The sequence below is a fragment of the Monodelphis domestica genome, chromosome 2 (genome assembly GCF_027887165.1).
Source record: "Monodelphis domestica isolate mMonDom1 chromosome 2, mMonDom1.pri, whole genome shotgun sequence".
In the NCBI taxonomy this organism is placed as follows: domain Eukaryota; kingdom Metazoa; phylum Chordata; class Mammalia; order Didelphimorphia; family Didelphidae; genus Monodelphis; species Monodelphis domestica.
Genome location: NC_077228.1, coordinates 43,258,277 through 43,271,360, shown reverse-complemented (window position 1 = coordinate 43,271,360; position 13,084 = coordinate 43,258,277).

Sequence of the window (13,084 nt, the reverse complement as noted above, 5' to 3'; positions counted from 1 at the left end):
TGATCTGGGACATATATTATCATATAAACCACACTTCCATATTGACCATTATTGTAAGAGCACCCCCCACAAAACTGAAACCCCCAAATAAAACCATAAATAACTGATATGAAAGATATTATGCTTTGATCTGCATCCATCTCACTCCAACAGTTCTTTTCTTGGAGGTGGATAACATTTTTCATAAGTACACCATGTTAGATAGGTACTTCAAACAGACAATGCACTGGGTCAGTCTGGAATCTTTCTAGTGTTTTTAACAGGAATGGATGTTGTGTTTTGTTAAAGCACTTGTTTGCATCTATTGAGATAATCATGTGATTCTTGTTATTTAGGTTATTGCTATGGTCAGTTATGCAGATAGCTTTCTTTATATTGAGCCAACCCTGCATGCTTGATAAAAATCCCACCTGGTCATTGTGAATAACCTTGTGATATATTGCAGTAATTTCTTTGCTAGTATTAAAATTTTTGCATCTATATTTGTTAAGAAAATGGACCGATATTATCTTTCTCCGGTTTTGTTCCTTCTGGCATAGATATTAGCACATGGGCACCCTTCTTTGCCTATTTTCCCAGGTTCTTAATATAGGATAGACGATATGGTGTTCAAATGTTGAATAGCATTCACTTGTGAATATACCTAGCTCTGGGAATTTTTTTTTGTTTGTTCAATTACTTTTTCTGAGATGGGATTATTCAAGTATTCTCTTTCCTCTTTTGTTAAACTCTGAAATTTTTATGTTTGTAAATAATCATCCATTTCACCTAGATTGTAACATTTATTGGCATATAATTGGGCAAAATAGCTCCTAATGATTACTTTAATGTCCTCTTCATTGATGGTGAATTCACTCTTTTCATTTTTGATACTGGTAATTTAATCTTCTTCTGTTTTTTAAATCAAATTAACCAATGCTCCGTCTATTTTATTTTTCATGAAACAACTCCTAGTCTTATCTACTAGTTCAGTGGTTTTCTTGAATTCAATTTTATTAATTTTTCTTTTTGAGAAGAGATCCACAGATGATAAGTGACAGGTTAAACCCACCATAATAGCCACAGAGAGAGAGAGAGAGAGAGAGAGAGAGAGAGAGAGAGAGAGAGAGAGAGAGAGAGAGAGTCAGCTTACTAAGGAGGCTAGTTCTTTTTATGTGAATTAGAGAGAGAGAGAGAGAATAAAGATAGAAAGAGAAAACACCTGAAAGACTGGGAGGGACCCCTAGTGAGTGATACACACAGCACACAAAGTTTGTGGCTAGGTCTACCATTTATTATGACTAGGAGAAAAGATTTTACAGAATGTTGAGTATAAACTAATGGAGAAGGCCATTACATTTGATTGTACCACAGTGTATCAGTCTCTGTGTACAATGTTCCCCTGGTTCTGCTCCTTTCGCTCTGTATCACTTCATGGAGGTCATTCCAGTCCCCATGGAATTCCTCCACTTTATTATTCCTCTGAGCACAATAGTATTCCATTACGAACATATACCACAATTGGTTCAGCTATTCCCCAATTGAGGAGCATCCCTTCATTTTCCAAATTTTTTGCCACCACAAAGATTGCAGCTATGAATATTTTTTGTACATGCCTTTTTCCTTATTATCTCTTTGGGGTACAAACCCAGCAGTACTATTGCTGGATTAAAGGTCAGACAGTCTTTTAGTGCCTCTTGGGCAGAGTTCCAAATTGCCCTCCAGAATGGTTGGATCAATTCACAACTCCACCAGCAAGGCATTCATGTCCCCACTTTACCACATTCCCTCCAGCATTCATTATTTTCTGTTGCTTTCACCTCAGAGTTGTTTTGATTTGCATGTCTCTGATTATAAGAGATTTAGAATGCTTTTTCATGTGCTTATTAATAGTTTTGATTTCTTTGACTGAAAATCTCCTATTCATGTCCCTTGCCCATTTATCAATTGGAGAATGGCTTGATTATTATACAATTGATTTAGCTCTTTGTAAATTTGAGTAATTAGACCTTTGTCAGAGGTTTTTGTTTTGAAGATTATTTCCCAATTTGTTGTTTCCTTTCTAATTTTGGTTGCATTGGTTTTGTTTGTACAAAACCTTTTTAATTTGGTGTAACCAAAATTATTTATTTTACATTTTGTGACTTTTTCTAGCTCTTGCTTGGTTTTAAAATCTTTCCTTTCCCAAACGTCTAACGTCTATACTATTGTGTGTTCACATAATTTTTTATAGTTTCCTTCTTTATGTTCAAGTCATTAACCCATTCTGAGTTTATCTTGGTGTAGGGTGTGAGGTGTTGATCCAAACCTAATCTCTCTCACACTTTGACAGTACTTTTTGAGGTGCTATTTTGAGAGTCTGGCCCTACCATAGCATCTCAGGAAAACTCATAAGTATGTCTTTTATGGCTGTTTTCCTCAGTCGATCTAATTTGTCTTTAAATTACCTCACATATCCTCATATCCTTTGATATGAGCCTCCTGGGGGAACAGCTTTTCCATCCATGCTGTCCTCTCAAGGAACTGCTTCCCATCTTGCTGTTCCACCTTGCTATCCTCCTGGTCATTCTCAACATTTTTCTCTAAATTAATAAATTCCTCTCTTTATTTTTAAGCTTTTTGGAGTCTTGCATTCTTGCAAAATGTATCCTTCTTGAACCCCAGGGGTACACCTCTACACCCCCACAACAGGCCCTGTCAACAAGCTGATCCAACCTGATCCAATCTCTACATGCATACGCCTTGCCTCCCCTCTTGTCTCGTCCCAGGCGTGGGGGCAACTGAAATCTCTCTCACAGCTAGCTGCAGATGTAGTTAGGACACATAACCAGGAACCAAGTCCAGACTTGATTTTTGTTGCTATGTTTGCAATTCTTGCCTGTCAGGTAAAGCCAGTCTCTGTTAACGCTCACTGGGCTTACTTCCCAGAACCTCCCATTCTTCACCCTGCCACATGGCTCAATGATTTCCAGGTATATGCCAATGATTCTGAATTTCTTCGAGGTCCCACAGATGAGTACATACTGCACACGTCTTCTCTTAATTTTACAAACTCAGTATTATCACATATGCCACCTTTATGGTTTACCAATTGGGCCTGACCCAACCTCAGGTTGTCTGTCAGGAGATTTTCGCTCATATCGCACTGACTCTCCCAGCAAAGACAAGAGACTTGTGTGGCTACTCCAAATGTTATTCCCTGTTTTCTCAATAGATACCTTTTCCGTTCAGTTAACTCCTGGACGTCCCCCTGAAAATGTCCCTGAATGTAAACAACTCTCAGACAAATATTGGCAACAAATTGATGAGGAACATGGTTTTCCCCCCTTGGAAAGAATGTGGATTTCCCCATAAGGGTGTCCAATATTTCATAATTAATAACTCATTCCACATCTTTGATCAGTTTACTTTTTGCCCAGGTTTCGATTTCAGAACATTTCACTCTCTTATCTCTGAATTTACCAAGGTTAATTGGACTAAAGTTAATCAGACTTTTCCCTCTGAAGAGCCAATATCCCGTTGGTATGGTCCCAGGTGGCTCTCATCCCTTTTGGCCTTTTTTGAACCCCCCCTTCCCCCCCAGTCTTCCATCACTCATTTCTCTTCATGGAGAGTGATTGCCTCACTTCGTCTTGCTGTTTTGTTATGCCCCAACAACAAAAAAAGACTTCAGATATGTTCATGCTTGTGTTAGATCTCCCCATGCTTTGCTTAGTCAAACAAAGAGCAGTTTCTCCTCCGTACGACGTGAATCTCTCACAACTTTTAAGATTTCTTGTTCAGGAGGTAGTTTGACAAACCGTATTGATCCATCTATTTCTGCAACCACTGTATTCATTGTGAAACAACCACCATTTCTTATGCTCCCTGTGAACTCGACAGCTGATTGGGATGATGATACAGGTGTTTATTCCTTACAAGTGATTTCTAACAGTCTAAGTCGTACCAAACGTTTTATTGCAGCCTAAATTCTGGGCATAACTGCTCGTATTTCAGTAATTGCATCAGCAATTGAGATTTAAATCAAAGTGCCATGCTGAGTACGAATGGATTTGTGTTTCTCCCCTTCCTTATATTCAATCAGTTTTTCCTTGGGAGAAAATACAATAACACATCTTTGGAATTTGGAACCACTCAGAATTTTCTATTGACCTGAAAACACTGCCTAAACAAATTATGGATATGAGCCATGCCAGTACTTCCCTTTATTCGGCCTCATCTACTGCAAATCCATTTCATGACAATGTTCCTTTCCTATGTAGCCCATAACAGTTTCATTCACACCCTCATTGCCTGTGGATTTGCTCTGGTCTTATTTTTTCTCATTCTTGCTCGCTTTCCAATTATTCTCCTGCGTCTAGGCTCCACCATCGCCCAGTCCAAATTGAGATGAAGTGGTTTACTTTAAGAAATAAGAAGGGAAGAGAAGCCGGAGGCCATCATACCCTGACGGGTTGACAAGGTCACAGTCCAAGGAAGGAAGGTCAGCAAAGCAGACCCCAGATTGAGGGCCCCCTGCTGATCCCCCTCTGTGACTTCTTTCCCCGAATTTCCCCACTAGTGGACTTGTTATGATTATTATTCTCTCCCTAATACAGGAGAAATAACATGAGAGCAAATACTTATAGGATCAATAAATATATGCCCTACTTTAAGCCCCCGAGGTTATTACCCCCAAAGGCGGCAGTTACAGAATAAAAGCCCAAAGACTACTGCCCATGATCCCTCCTTTCTCAAGCACGAGATACGCTCCAAGGCCCTACAACTTAATGAATCTTGTCCTACAGTTACCACACTCCAGTGAATTTGTTGGAACAGAAGCCAAATAGCATGGCTAGGCACTTCCAAGTAACACAAGAAAAACAGAACTCGTAAATTGAGGAAACCCCCCAAATTGGTCTGCCTAAAGTCCTCACACCTGGATGCGAATCTGTATTGTTGTTCACCTCCCAAGCAATTCTGATGGATAGTGAAAGCTGACCAAAAGCACAATGATCCTCTCAGCAGGTCAAGGGGTTCTAACCTACAAATGGCTTTATTCACATGAATCAAATGTATCCCAGAGTGTTGTAGAAACCCAGTAAATGGTCACAGAATTCTTTGTTGTAGCAACATCACAAGAGTGTTGTTGGGTGATTCGATAATATCCAGTCAGACTGTAGAATGTCTCATATGTAGAGAATTGAGTATGTGTGTGCCAAAAAGCTATATAATAAACATACCATGGCAGAGCACTGTGTGTACGTGGGCTCAATGCACGGTGTTATCTCATCTCATTCATCTGACCGTGATGTCACATCTGGGCAGACAGACCCTGGTCCTCAGAGAGGCCGCTGGATAGACCTCAAGATGTAGGTTAGTAGTATGGGTGGTGATGGGGTATTGAAAAAAATCCTAACTTGTAGTCAAAGCACCTAGGTTCGAGTCCTGCCTTTGTAATTAAGTAGCCAGCTCAGCTTGGATAAATCATTAATTCCTCTGCACCTCAGTTTCCTCATCTGTAAAACTGGGAATGCTTATGCATCTGACTCACAGTGTGTGATGGGAACTCTGTAAAAAAAAGGTTATAGAAATGTGAGCCATTGGAATTATTAAGAGCACACGAGATAATATTAACAAGGTCCTGGCTGGATTCTTCCAGCACAGATTTATACATTATAATATGGGAGCAATATCTGAAGAGAAACTGCCTTGTTTGTGGGACAACAAAAAGACAAAAGTAGTAGTTCAAAGCAGCAACACGGCTCTTTTAGGATTAGAAATTTAAGGTAGGAAGGACTCTAGATTTCAGGCTTAAACAAACATCCATGACTAAAAAAGCATACACAATTCATGCTCCATTCTTCTGGTTCTCCTCTCTCTTTCCTTCCTTGTCTTCTTCATTAGGGCATAATTCATCAAATCCATTAGAATAGCTGGGTCCAAGATTTGCTAACTCAACACCCTTTTCTGTAGCAATATAACACACACTTAACAGAACATCTATAAATCCTTTGGCAGCTGCAGAGTAAAATGCCATAAATGGGAAACAGATATTTCTCTGAGCAAAATCAGTTTATTTAACAGTAGCAGGTATAAATTTTTTAAAAAGCAGGTTGGACTAGCCCCCTCCATACGAACAGAAACCCTCATGAGAAGGGAATGACCCTTTTTATTGATACACAGGAAAGGAGAAGATCAAGATTGGCTACAGCTGACTTCCGGTCAAGATGGCAGCTTAGAGAAAGCTAAAGTTCAGATCTCTTGAAACCCTTCCTTACCGATCTCAAACCGAATGCTCCTAGGAAACCGAAATTCAAAACGATCAACAGCATAGACCCCGGGAGTCCTCCTCCTGGACCTGGACCTGGATCAAAAGGTAACCCCCCCCCAAAAAAAAGCCAGAACCCAAGACCACTCGGACCTTAGGGATAGGCAGAAGGAAGGTCCTAGGACCCATCCCCCCCAACCCATAGTGCTGAGTCCAAGTCGAGGTAGCAGAGGCAACCTCAGAGCCCCAAGGCCTGCTATTCTGCAGGCCGCTTCCTGAAAACAACCTAACCCAGTGGAGGGGGCACCCAGACAGCAGGGAAACAGAGAGGGACGGGGGAGCTCCTAACCCTCTGGGAGGAGCCCTCGGAGCTCCGGGAAGCTGCGGACCCTCCCCCTCAGAGAGCAGGGTCTTCTGAAACAACAGTAACCCGCAGGACTGACAAAAGGACCCCAGGGCCATCTATTCTGAAGGCCACAACCTGAAAACAATCTGACCCAATCGTGGGGGCACCCAGACAGCAGGGAAACACAGAGATGGGGGAGCTCATAACCCCCTGGCTGGATCCTTCCATTGGAGTCTCACGAAAAAGTCCCTGCCTCAAGGCATACTAAATTCAACCCAGGGAAAGCTAATCTCATAAGGAGCCCTGGAGCTCCAGGAACCTGCGGCCCCTCCCCCCACAGAGTGCAGTTGCTGGCCGGCTAAGGCACAGGAACAAGGGCCAAGCTAGTCTTAGAGCATGGAAGTAAGGCAACAGAGAAGCATCAGGAGGGTGCCGAGGAGAGGAGGGCAGTAACAGGGACACACCAGCAACTCCTGGCTTCCCGGGAAGACAGACCAACAACTGCATAGAATGGACAATCTGCCTAGGGCTAAAACCTCTGAACACCAGACAGAGATAAGAAAAGCTAATCCCCCCACTGAGATAGAGATGGCAAACTCCACAGAAGCACAAAAGTTCCAAAATTAAAAAAAAAAAAACAAGAAGGGGGCGACTTTAGACACATTTTATGAAGCAAAAATACAAAACACAGAGGAGATAGAAGAGGAAACACAAGCAAATGCTTTGAAACCTTCCAAAGGAAATGGAAACTCTCCACAAACCCATGAAGAATTTGAATCTGAAATGATCAAAAAGATGGAAGCCTTCTGGGAGGAAAAGTGGGAAATAATGCAAAAGAAATTTACACATCTACAAAACCAGTTTGACCAAAGTGAAAAGGAAAACCAGGCTTTAAAGCAAGAACTAATAAAGCAAAGCCAAAAGGCCAAGAAATTAGAAGAGAACATAAAATATCTCACTGACAAAGTGACAGATTTGGAAAATAGAGGGAGAAGAGATAATTTAAGAATAATTGAACTTCCAGAAAAGCGAGAAATAAACAGCAAACTTGACATCATAATACAAGAGATAATTAAAGAAAATTGCCCAGAGATGCTAGAACAAGGGGGAAATACAGCCATTGACAGAGATCACAGAACACGTTCTACACTAAACCCCCAAAAGACAACTCCCAGGAATGTAATTGCCAAATTCCAAAACTCTCAAACAAAAGAAAAAATCCTGCAAGAAGCCACAAATAGACAACTTAGATATAAAGGAATGCCAATCAGGGTCACACAAGACCTTGCAAGTTCTACTCTGAATGATCGTAAGGCATGGAACATGATCTTCAGAAAGGCAAGAGAGCTGGGTCTTCAACCAAGAATCAGCTATCCAGCAAAACTGACTATATACTTCCAAGGGAAAGTATGGGCACTCAACAAAATAGAAGATTTCCAACTTTTTGCAATGAAAAGACCAGAGCTCTGTGGAAAGTTCGATATTGAAAATCAAAGAGCATGGAATATCTGAAAAGGTAAATATGAAGAAAAGGGAAAAGGAGAAAAATGTTATCTTATTCTTTTACTCAAACATACTTCTATAAGGACTACATTTATATCAATCTATGTATACTAACAGGTGGGGAAAATGTAATGTGTAAATAGGGGGAAAAGTAAGACCAAATAGAATAATCATTCTCACACAAAGATTGACATGGGAAGGGGAGGGGAAGAAAACTCCTATAAGCATGAGAGGAAGAGAGTTTTTACTTAAACCTTACTCTCAGGGAAATCAACTCTGAGAGGGAAAAACATCCAGATCCATTGGGATCTTGCATTCTATCTTACCCAACAAGGGTAGGGAGAAGGGGAAAACCAAGGGGGGAGGGGGAGAGGGAAAACAAAAGGGGAGGGAAAGAGAGGGGGAGGGAGAGGGAAGAAAAGGGGAGGGACTAAAAAGGCAAACATATCAAGGGAGGGGATAAGGGGGACTGATTTAAAGTAAATCACTGGACTAAAAGGTAAAGCCATAGCACACAAATAATAAATGCAGCCTTCTCAGATCACAAGGCAATAAAAATAATGATCAGTAAAGGTACATGAAAAACCAAATCAAAAACTAATTGGAAATTAAACAATATGATACTCCAAAATCATTTAGTTAGAGAAGAAATCATAGAAACAATTTTATCGAGGAAAATGACAATGGGCGAGACATCCTTTCAAACCTTTTGGGATGCAGCCAAAGAGGTAATCAGAGGTAAATTCATATCCCTGAGTGCATATATCAAAAAACTAGGGGGAGCAGAGATCAATCAATTGGAAATGCAAATAAAAAAATCAAAAGCAAGCAAATTAAAACCCCCCAGCAGAAAACCAAACTAGAAATACTAAAAATTAAGGGAGAAATTAATAAAATCAAAAGTGATAGAACTATTGATTTAATAAATAAGACAAGAAGCTGGTACTTTGAAAAAACAAACAAAATAGACAAAGTACTGGTCAATCTAATTAAAAAAAGGAAGGAAGAAAAGCAAATTAACAGCATCAAAGATGAAAAGGGGGACAGCACCTCCAATGAAGAGGAAATTAAGGGAATCATTAAAAATTACTTTGCCCAATTATATGGCAATAAATACACCAATTTGGGTGATATGGATGAATATATACAAAAATACAAACTGCCTAGACTAACAGAAGAAGAAATAGAATTCTTAAATAATCCCATATCAGAAAATGAAATCCAACATGCCATCAAAGAACTTCCTAAGAAAAAATCCCCAGGGCCTGATGGATTCACCAGTGAATTCTATCAAACATTCAGAGAACAGTTAATCCCAATACTATACAAACTATTTGACATAATAAGCAAAGAGGGAATTCTACCAAACTCCTTTCATGACACAAATATGGTACTGATTCCAAAACCAGGCAGGTCAAAAACAGAGAAAGAAAACTATAGACCAATCTCCCTAATGAATATAGATGCAAAAATCTTTAATAGGATACTAGCAAAAAGACTCCAGCAAGTGATCAGAAGGGTCATCCACCATGATCAAGTAGGATTTATACCAGGGATGCAGGGATGGTTCAATATTAGGAAAACCATCCACATAATTGACCACATCAACAAACAAACCAACAAGAATCACATGATTATCTCAATGGACACAGAAAAAGCCTTTGATAAAATACAACACCCATTCCTATTAAAAACACTAGAAAGCATAGGAGTAGAAGGGTCAGTCCAATAAATAATAAACAGTATATATCTAAAACCATCAGCTAATATCATCTGCAATGGGAATAAACTAGACGCATTCCCAATAAGATCTGGAGTGAAACAAGGATGCCCATTATCACCTATTCTATTTAACATTGTACTGGAAACACTAGCAGTAGCAATTAGAGTAGAAAAAGAAATTGAAGGCATCAAAATAGGCAAGGAGGAGACCAAGTTATCACTCTTTGCAGATGACATGATGGTCTACTTAAAGAATCCTAGAGATTCAACCAAAAATTAATTGAAATAATCAACAACTTTAGCAAAGTTGCAGGATACAAAATAAACTCACATAAGTCATCAGCTTTTCTATATATCTCCAACACAACTCAGCAGCAAAAACTAGAAAGAGAAATCCCATTCAAAATCACCTTAGACAAAATAAAGTACCTAGGAATCTATCTCCCAAGACATACACAGGAACTATATGAACACAACTACAAAACACTCTCCTCACAACTAAAACTAGACTTGAACAATTGGAAAAACATTAACTGCTCGTGGATAAGACGAGCCAATATAATAAAAATGACTATCCTACCCAAACTTATTTATCTATATAGTGCCATACCCATTGAACTCCCCAAATATTTCTTTGCTGATTTAGAAAAAACCATAACAAAATTCATTTGGAAGAACAAAAGATCAAGGATATCCAGGGAAATAATGAAAAAAAAAAAACAGATATGAAGGGGGCCTTGCAGTCCCTGACCTTAAACTTTATTACAAAGCAGCAGTCATCAAAACAATTTGGTACTGGCTAAGAAACAGAAAGGAAGATCAGTGGAATAGACTGGGGGAAAGTGACCTCAGCAAGACAGTATACGATAAACCCAAAGATCCCAGCTTTTGGGACAAAAATCCACTATTCGATAAAAACTTCTGGGAAAACTGGAAGACAGTGTGGGAGAGATTAGGAATAGATCAACACCTCACACCCTACACCAAGATAAATTCAAAATGGGTGAGTGGCTTAAACATAAAGAAGGAAACCATAAGTAAATTGGGTAAACACAGAATAGTATACATTTCAGTCCTTTGGGAGGGGAAAAACTTTAAAACCAAGCAAGACATAGAAAGAATCACAAAATGTAAAATAAATAATTTTGACTACATCAAATTAAAAAGCTTTAGTACCAACAAAACCAATGTAAGTAATATCAGAAGGGAAAGAACAAATTGGGAAAGAAAATCTTCATAGAAACCTCTGACAAAGGTTTAATTACTCAAATTTATAAAGAGCTAAATCAATTGTACAAATAATTAAGCCATTCTCCAATTGATAAATGGGCAACGGACATGGATAGGCAGTTCTCAGATAAAGAAATCAAAACTATTAATAAGCACATGAAGAAGTGTTCTAAATCTCTTATAATCAGAGAGATGCAAATCAAAACAACTGTGAGGTATGACCTCACACCTAGCAGACTGGCTAGCATGATAGCAAAGGAATGTAATGAATGCTGGAGGGGATGTGGCAAAGTAGGGACATTAATTCATTGCTGGTGGAGTTGTGAATTGATCCAACCATTCTGGAGGGCAATTTGGAACTATGCCCAAAGGGCAATAAATGAATGTTTACCCTTTGATCCAGCCATAGCACTGCTGGGTCTGTACCCCAAAGAGACAATTGACAAAAAGACTTGTACAAAAATATTCATAGCTGCGCTCTTTGTGGTGGCCAATAATTGGAAAATGAGGGGATGCCCATCAATTGGGGAATGGCTGAGCAAATTGTGGTATATGTTGGTGATGGAATACTATTGTGCTAAAAGGAATAATAAAGTGGAGGAATTCCATGGAGAATGGAACAACCTCCAGGAAGTGATGCAGAGCAAGAGGAGCAGAACCAGGAGAACATTGTACACAGAGACTAATACACTGTGGTATAATCGAATGTAATGGACTTCTCCATTGGTGGTGGTATAATGGCCTGGAACAATCTGCAGGGATATAGGAGAAAAAACACTATGCATAAGCAAAGGATAAACTATGGGAGTGGAAACACTGAGGAAAAGCAACTGCCTGACTACAGCGGTTGAGGGGATATGACAGAGGAGAGACTCTAAACAAAACTCTAACGCAAATATTAACAACATAGAAATGGGTTCGAATCAAGAACACATGTGACACCCAGTGGAATCACACATCGGCTATGGAGGGTGGGGGGGAGGAAAAGAAAATGATCTTCGTCTTTAATGAATAATGCTTGGAAATGATCAAATGAAATATTTAAAAAAAAAGATTGGCTACAGCTAGGGAATGTGGGTTAGCATTCAGGTGTGCCTGATGACACTCATCTAATAATTAAGAAATAGTAATTGCTTTATTGATCTTAATGGCCTCCTATCTTGATTAGAAAATCTTCCAAATTGAAGCTCACTGTTATTCTTCTTCTTGGGAAACATCAGATCATGACTTAATAGCACAAAGACATATAAAGTGTTATCTTTGGTGGGGGACTGGTACCTATAAGCTAGTCTTGTTTCCAGAAAAGAAGCAGATGTCCTAGACACTAGTAGCAAACTAGCAACAAAGTGATAACACGTTTCTGTTTCAACCACACCTTTAAGACAGTTCCCACTGGGAGAAACTGTGTTTTTGAGCAGGGTGAGTTCAGGCTGATGCTAACCATTGTAAAAATCAATACAGCAGACTTCCAGCTAAGCATGGCGGTCAGCTAAACGTGGTTTACTCACTCTTCCCAACATACACTGACAAGGACTACCCCAAAAGACCTTAAGAATCATCTTCATAGGAGTGGAGGAGCTGTAAAATGGGGTGCAGAATTGAAGGTGCATGGGATTGGGGCTTTACCAGTCTATAAGAGGGTGAAAGGGCTTCCACACAAACGTGACCCAGCCTCCCCAACCCACACCTAAAGGGCCAGAGCCAGGGCCAGGGCACACCAAGATGATTGAGCAAGAGGCGCCACTGAAATGAGAGGACTCATCTGCACCCTTGGGGGCTGACTAGGACAGCAGGGGACCCCCTTCCCCCGCCCCCAAGGCAGCTGGGCAAAAAAACACCAACATGTGAATGAGCACAGAGGTCAGGTGCTCAGAGCCAACGCTCCAACTGCAGGCAGGCAGAGTGCCTCTGGAATGAGCAGGGAGCATTTTTTGGGTCCTTGGGAACTGACTAGGACCTCAGGGGACCCACCCCTGAAAGCAGCTAAACCAGAAAACCAGGTAGGCGAGAGATCGCAGTCACTGAGCACCCCCTTGAGGGAGGCACCCAGAAAA